Below are 6000 nucleotides of genomic sequence, written 5' to 3' on the forward strand. Positions count from 1 at the left end.
TTTTCTTTGATTCCCATTTACATGTGCGTGCAATCGTACCACGGATAACATTTTCTTCTGTATGGTTTTTATGTTTACTGCACCGTTTCATTACAGTTGCGGGACAGACATTCGGTGTATACCTAAATGACGTATGGAAAATCTCTGATGCAGTTAGGTAACATACGTTTAACATGTCAAGTCAGGATGATCGTTATGTATTTATGAATCTCCTTCCAAGCTCGTATATTTATAACGCTGGCAGGTGTAAAGTTCCTTTCCTCCCCACACACACACATTCGAAGCTGTCTAGTTCCGCGCCTATCTACTTCCGGATTATACGTCATATAAACTTCTTTTCTTGTTACGTTGCCGGTACTTTTGAGACACCCTGTATGTGTTACATTCTATGTATTTTGTGTCTTTTCTAATTAACGGAAAATAGATTTAAGTAAAATTTACAGCCTGGGTTAAAATTTGTGTACCAGGCTCACAAAAATATAAATATATGCCAATATAAAATTCTTGAGGACAATAAATCTGAGTCACCTAACTTTATCCCCATTCATCGTTTTGGAAAACGACAGTATGTGGCCCAAATTTCCAGCGTGACGTCTAATCACCAGCCATACCACAATCTACAGCAAGAGTGAAACATTGTATCACAGACAGACATTTAGCATATATGAATGACTACCTGCCCGAGAAGCTTTTGGTGACTACACGCGCAGTTTTTGTGAATACTTATGTTTTGAAAGCACATTGTTCCGAATGCCCCACGGCCGCTGTTGATACCACGATCAGTTATAATTTTTAGTTTAGTATTCGAACCTTTAAGTATTATGAAATCGACACGTCCCATCCTTCAGTCTGTCTGTTAAAAAAAATATCAGACCAAACACGATAAGAGATGGAGAGCAGCGATATTTCAATTTGGGTTCAACTTCCCTAGAATAAGTTCCAACTAGTGATGGGTAAATTTAAGGGAAAAATATTTTTCGGGAAAATTCCCTGGGAAGATTCCCCAAAATGGGAATATTCCGGGAATTTATGTAAAAACACAAAGAAAGTTTCACCCTATTACTATATTATGATTTCAAAATAAAATTTGATCTTATTACAGTACACTTCTTAGAGTTATCTCCAGAGGATTCTTTAAAATGTACATTCTGAACGGTATTATGTTATTTTATTATTATTTTATGTTATTTAGAGACTACGCATAAATGTGTCTACTTCCAATATTTTTCATGCGAGTAAATACGCAGGGGAAACATTAGATATAGAAAGTCCACATGCCTTTATACCGTTAAACAGTTGAAATTTATGTGTAAGTGGATTTCCTTAATTTAACCCTACTACTAATATTATAATCATATTAAATTTTAAAATATTATAAATAAATTAGATTGCTATCTGCTAGAAAACATACGTAGACTCTCAAGAAATTCATAAGGTTACCAGTTTATGGAATGGCACACTTACAGAATGTTGATTTGAGGTACACTGTGCTTCGCTACTGTGTTCTTATTGTGTACTATTAAATCTCTAATTTAAGAACATAGGCTATTTCGAACAATACGTATGGTCTTACAAGAACTCTCCAACAACGCTTGGTACATGATTACACACGTAAAAAGAAGGAAACAAATCCTAATTAATATATGTCCGGAAACACCGGTACTAATGAAACATCCTGAGGAGCCACCTTAATTTTGATATGTAAACATTACATTTTAAAAGCGTATGTATTTACAATTACAGTGATTTCTTTATTCAAGATCTGATTCTTCCTCAGAGAGCGAAATTCGAATCAGAGACGCCAAACAGACTGGCGTCTATTACTAATTTTGGTTCGGGGTGTATTTATAGTACTTCACCTTTATCTCTACAGAATTTGTAGATTACTTTACAAACTGGTTCCTTTTCATCATTTATAAATTAATATGTTGCTACTTTCAAATGCAAATGGAAATGCAAATTTAAAAATCATATTAATTAGTTAAATAAAATACCGTCAACGAATTTCATTTTTTTAAACCTTCAAATTATTTAACACCTAGAAGTAAATGATAATAAATGAAAATAAAGTAATTACTCACATTTTCTGATAATTTGGAAAATAAAGTAAAGGAATGGAAATAAATTCCTTCCCGGGAATTTATATGCCAGGGAAAAAAACCGGGAATATTCCCACTGCCTATCACTAGTTCCAACTTCGCCCTTATCTTTGTATGTTAACCGCAGAATAGAGCATAAACTCTAAAAGACAAAGAAAAACATTTTCTTACAGCCCAGATTTAAATAAGCATACTGTGGACCTATAATTTAGAACAAAAGAACTTCTTCGGCATACACAGAAAAATCCTTTCTCCGGACAGCGGTATATTGTATATACAAATATACGGTATTCTCTTGCTTACTATAGAAATCAGTACGGAGCATACGTTATTCGTTAGGTACTGCCCTTAGATGTTACATCATGCCGTTACAGGATGTATGACATCTAACAGTTTTCCGTATATCATATGCATATACTTTTGTTAACTTCGTCAGCTACATGTTATATACGTCCATTTGCATGTGAGATCCTGTCCGTCTATATATTTTGATACGGAAAGTATTTATAGATGGAACCCTTATACGGAAATTATTATGAAACATGTGTTTTCAGTTATACGTCTGCTGCACGTTAAGCCCAAAAGCTACAGTAATTACGCATCTAATCAATCTTTCTAAGTACGCAACCTACAATTTTCTTTCTCAGTGTATTTCAGAGAAACTTCTGTCAAAAGTACAAAATTTGGGGACAGTTGAATAAGATTGTGAGAGATATTGCAGATGATAAATCTGATTATAATTCTTAAAATTATTCCACAAAGGAAACAATTTGTAACGGATATTACAAAGTAGAAATATAGGCTATAAAGTGAAATTACATAGATATTAATTTTCTCTGAAATTATAGCCAAACGGAGTCAGTACAATGACAAAATTTTTAAAAATCAATTTTTACATATTGTGTAGTCCATAGGTTATATTATGGTTTCAGAAATAAACCAGTTGAAAATGCTCGAAAGAGCATTGCCAGAACTAACTTAAAAGGAATTATTGTTTCGAAATTCATATGAAATTGTGCATTAAATTTATTTGATTAAATTCAATAGCTAATATATTTACGTACTTGGAATCTGCATATTAGAGGATCTATTGAATTAGATATACTATATTGAGCTGTCACTTTTTGTCACCGTATATATACTGAATATGTAGATATAACCAGTGGTCACGGTTACTATTTGGTACCAAAATGTTCATCATCCTCTTAGGTATTTATCAACACTAGTATCATCTCTCTATGACTTACGGTTCCCGAGATATGGTTCCTTAAATCTCCCGAAATGAGAACTTTTTTTGGTGGGGGCCAATATCTCGGAACGGTAAGAGTGACCCGGAATATTCCATCACTTCTTTAAGACAGTTTCAGATGCTTCATCGAATGGAGGACTCAAATTGAAAAATTCGTAAATAACACAAACACACAGAAATAAAAAACAATCAGTAACGATGTTTTGAAGTTACTTGAAAATAACATGCTTTGATATGTTTTTTACGATGATTTCGAACGACCAATTCTCGATTGTTGGAACAGCAACAGCGAGCGCTACATCGCTCCCACTGAGCGACAATTGATTACAAATTGCCCTATGCAGGCCGTCGTAAACATTTTTTAAAATGAGGATTTCTTTTACAACTGTAATAAATGTCAAAATCGATTTCCTGCATTAGATTAAAGATCCCAAGAATACATGTCATCTTCTTCGTTAACTTTACTGAAACTAAATGTGATAAACTTCTGGTTTCGATATTTAACGATACAGAGCAAAACAATGAGATAACGAAATTAAAATAAAGGCGTTTATAGTGCGTCCAGTAAGAGAACGTCTCTGACAGCTCGCAGTGACAAATGACACTACTCGTGTGTCAAGGTTTTTCTCGGCGCAACTGTAGTGGCAATTTAATTAATGGTATAAGACAGAGTGATCGTGGTTGGTAACACTGGTATCAAAGTAGGGGCTGCAATGTCCTACCGCATGTGGTAAGAAACGTCAGAGACCATCTCTTGTTAGCCGTGCTATAGCCTTCTAATAGGTACTATATCTTCTGTTAGCCTATGGAATCAAATAAACTTCCCGATTATTCCATCTTCACACTTTTCTCACTGCTAAAATCGGAAGTGGTAGAAACCTACCATCACTTCTGATTGCTGAATTAACTGAGAAAATATCACACAATACAAACCAAATTTCTTCACGTGGTTCACATGTATCAATGTTACTTCTTTTGATGTCTTTTTTTTTACATTTATTTAGCAGCTCAAGAGTAGGTGGCTCAGATCTAGGAATATCTGATCTGCTCTTAAAACCGTTTCGACCAGTGTACTATCATTGCTCTTAATATGATAACTCAGGACACTATGCTTGAATTATATTGAAAAGTATTAAAAGGTCTTTCCTAGCAAGATAGTGAAATCGGCTCTTGATCCAAATTGGGTTGCTATTCACACAAAAGGTTACCCTTGACCTAAAACTACCCCCCAAAAAATTTGACCCCCTCCTCTTACATGCTCAAAATTGAACATTTTTTTAAAATTTTGGTGGGAGTGGTCCAAAAATTTTGAAAGTTTCACACACTGTAGATATTATCTAGATACAAGTGATCATTTTTTTAAAACTATCGATTAGTATTTTCTTTATTTTTTTGTGTGTTGAAAATTTCAAAAAAAAATGTAGAAAAATTTCTTGGGGTTGGACACGTTCCTGATTTTTTGGTAAAAACTATGTTGTACCCATATGTACAACATATTTTTTTCGGGCCTGAAAGTGATGGCAATATTGTCAAAAAGAAATAAAACTGAAGACAAAAGTGTTTTTCGCACAATTTTTCCACCATTTTAGGGCCCTCAGGGTGAAGGCCTTTTCAAACAATTCTTTGCCAAAATCCACAATTTTCCATTTTCTTGCGTCCCTTCTGCTTGTGTCGTTCTTTGGCTGCTTCGATTGTGTTCATTTCGGAATAAAAACACCAACTATATTTCTGTTACAGTGCTTCCACTTCACCCGACTCGTGCAAAGTTAAAACTTCGCGTCGGTTTCTCGTATCTATCAGTGCTTGCCTCAGTGGTCGCACACAGTGGCGCTCTCTACCGGTAGCGCTCTCTACCGCGAGCTGTGTGTAACTTTGTTGTGCAAGAGTCGGGTGAAGTGGAAGTACTGTTACGAAGATACATTTGGTGTTTCTGTTTCGAAATGAACACAATCGAAACAGCCGAGAAACGACAGAAGCGGAAGGGACGCAAGAGAAAGGAAAAATGTGAACTTTGGCAAAAGATTGTTTGAAGGGGGTCCTCACCTTGAGGGCCCTAAAATGGTGGAGAAACTGTGAAAAACACGTTTGTTTTCAGTTTTTTTCTTTTTGACAACGTTGCCATCATTTTCAGGCCCCGAAAAAAATATATGTTTTTACCTAAGAGTATATAAAAAAATTTAACCATAAAATCAGGAACGTGTCTCCCCAATTTTTTTCCACATTTTTTTTTTTGAAATTTTCAACACGCAAAAAATAAAGAAAATATTAATCGGTTGTTTTGAAAGAAAACGCACATTTGCATCTAGATAGTATCTACAATCTGTGAAACTTTCAAAAGTTTTGGACCACTCCCACCAAAATTTAGAAAAATGTTCAATTTTGAGCATGTATGATACGATAATTCGGAAAGAAGAGGGGGTCAAAAATTGTTTTGGGGTAGTTTTAAGTCAAGGGTAACCTTTTGGGTGAATAGCAACCCAATTTGGTTCAAGGGCCGTATTTCACTATCTTACCAGGAAAGACCCTTTAGAGAGTATGTATGTGTTTTCTGTAAGATAATTAATAAATATTAATTCTATCGTTTTTTGCTATATAGTGATTAACGATAAAACCGGAAGTGGTTTATTGCCCGATCGGACATCACCTCCATCA

Source organism: Thermobia domestica, chromosome 14, assembly GCF_964235325.1.
Source record: "Thermobia domestica chromosome 14, izTheDome1.hap1.1, whole genome shotgun sequence".
Taxonomy (NCBI): Eukaryota; Metazoa; Arthropoda; class Insecta; order Zygentoma; family Lepismatidae; genus Thermobia; species Thermobia domestica.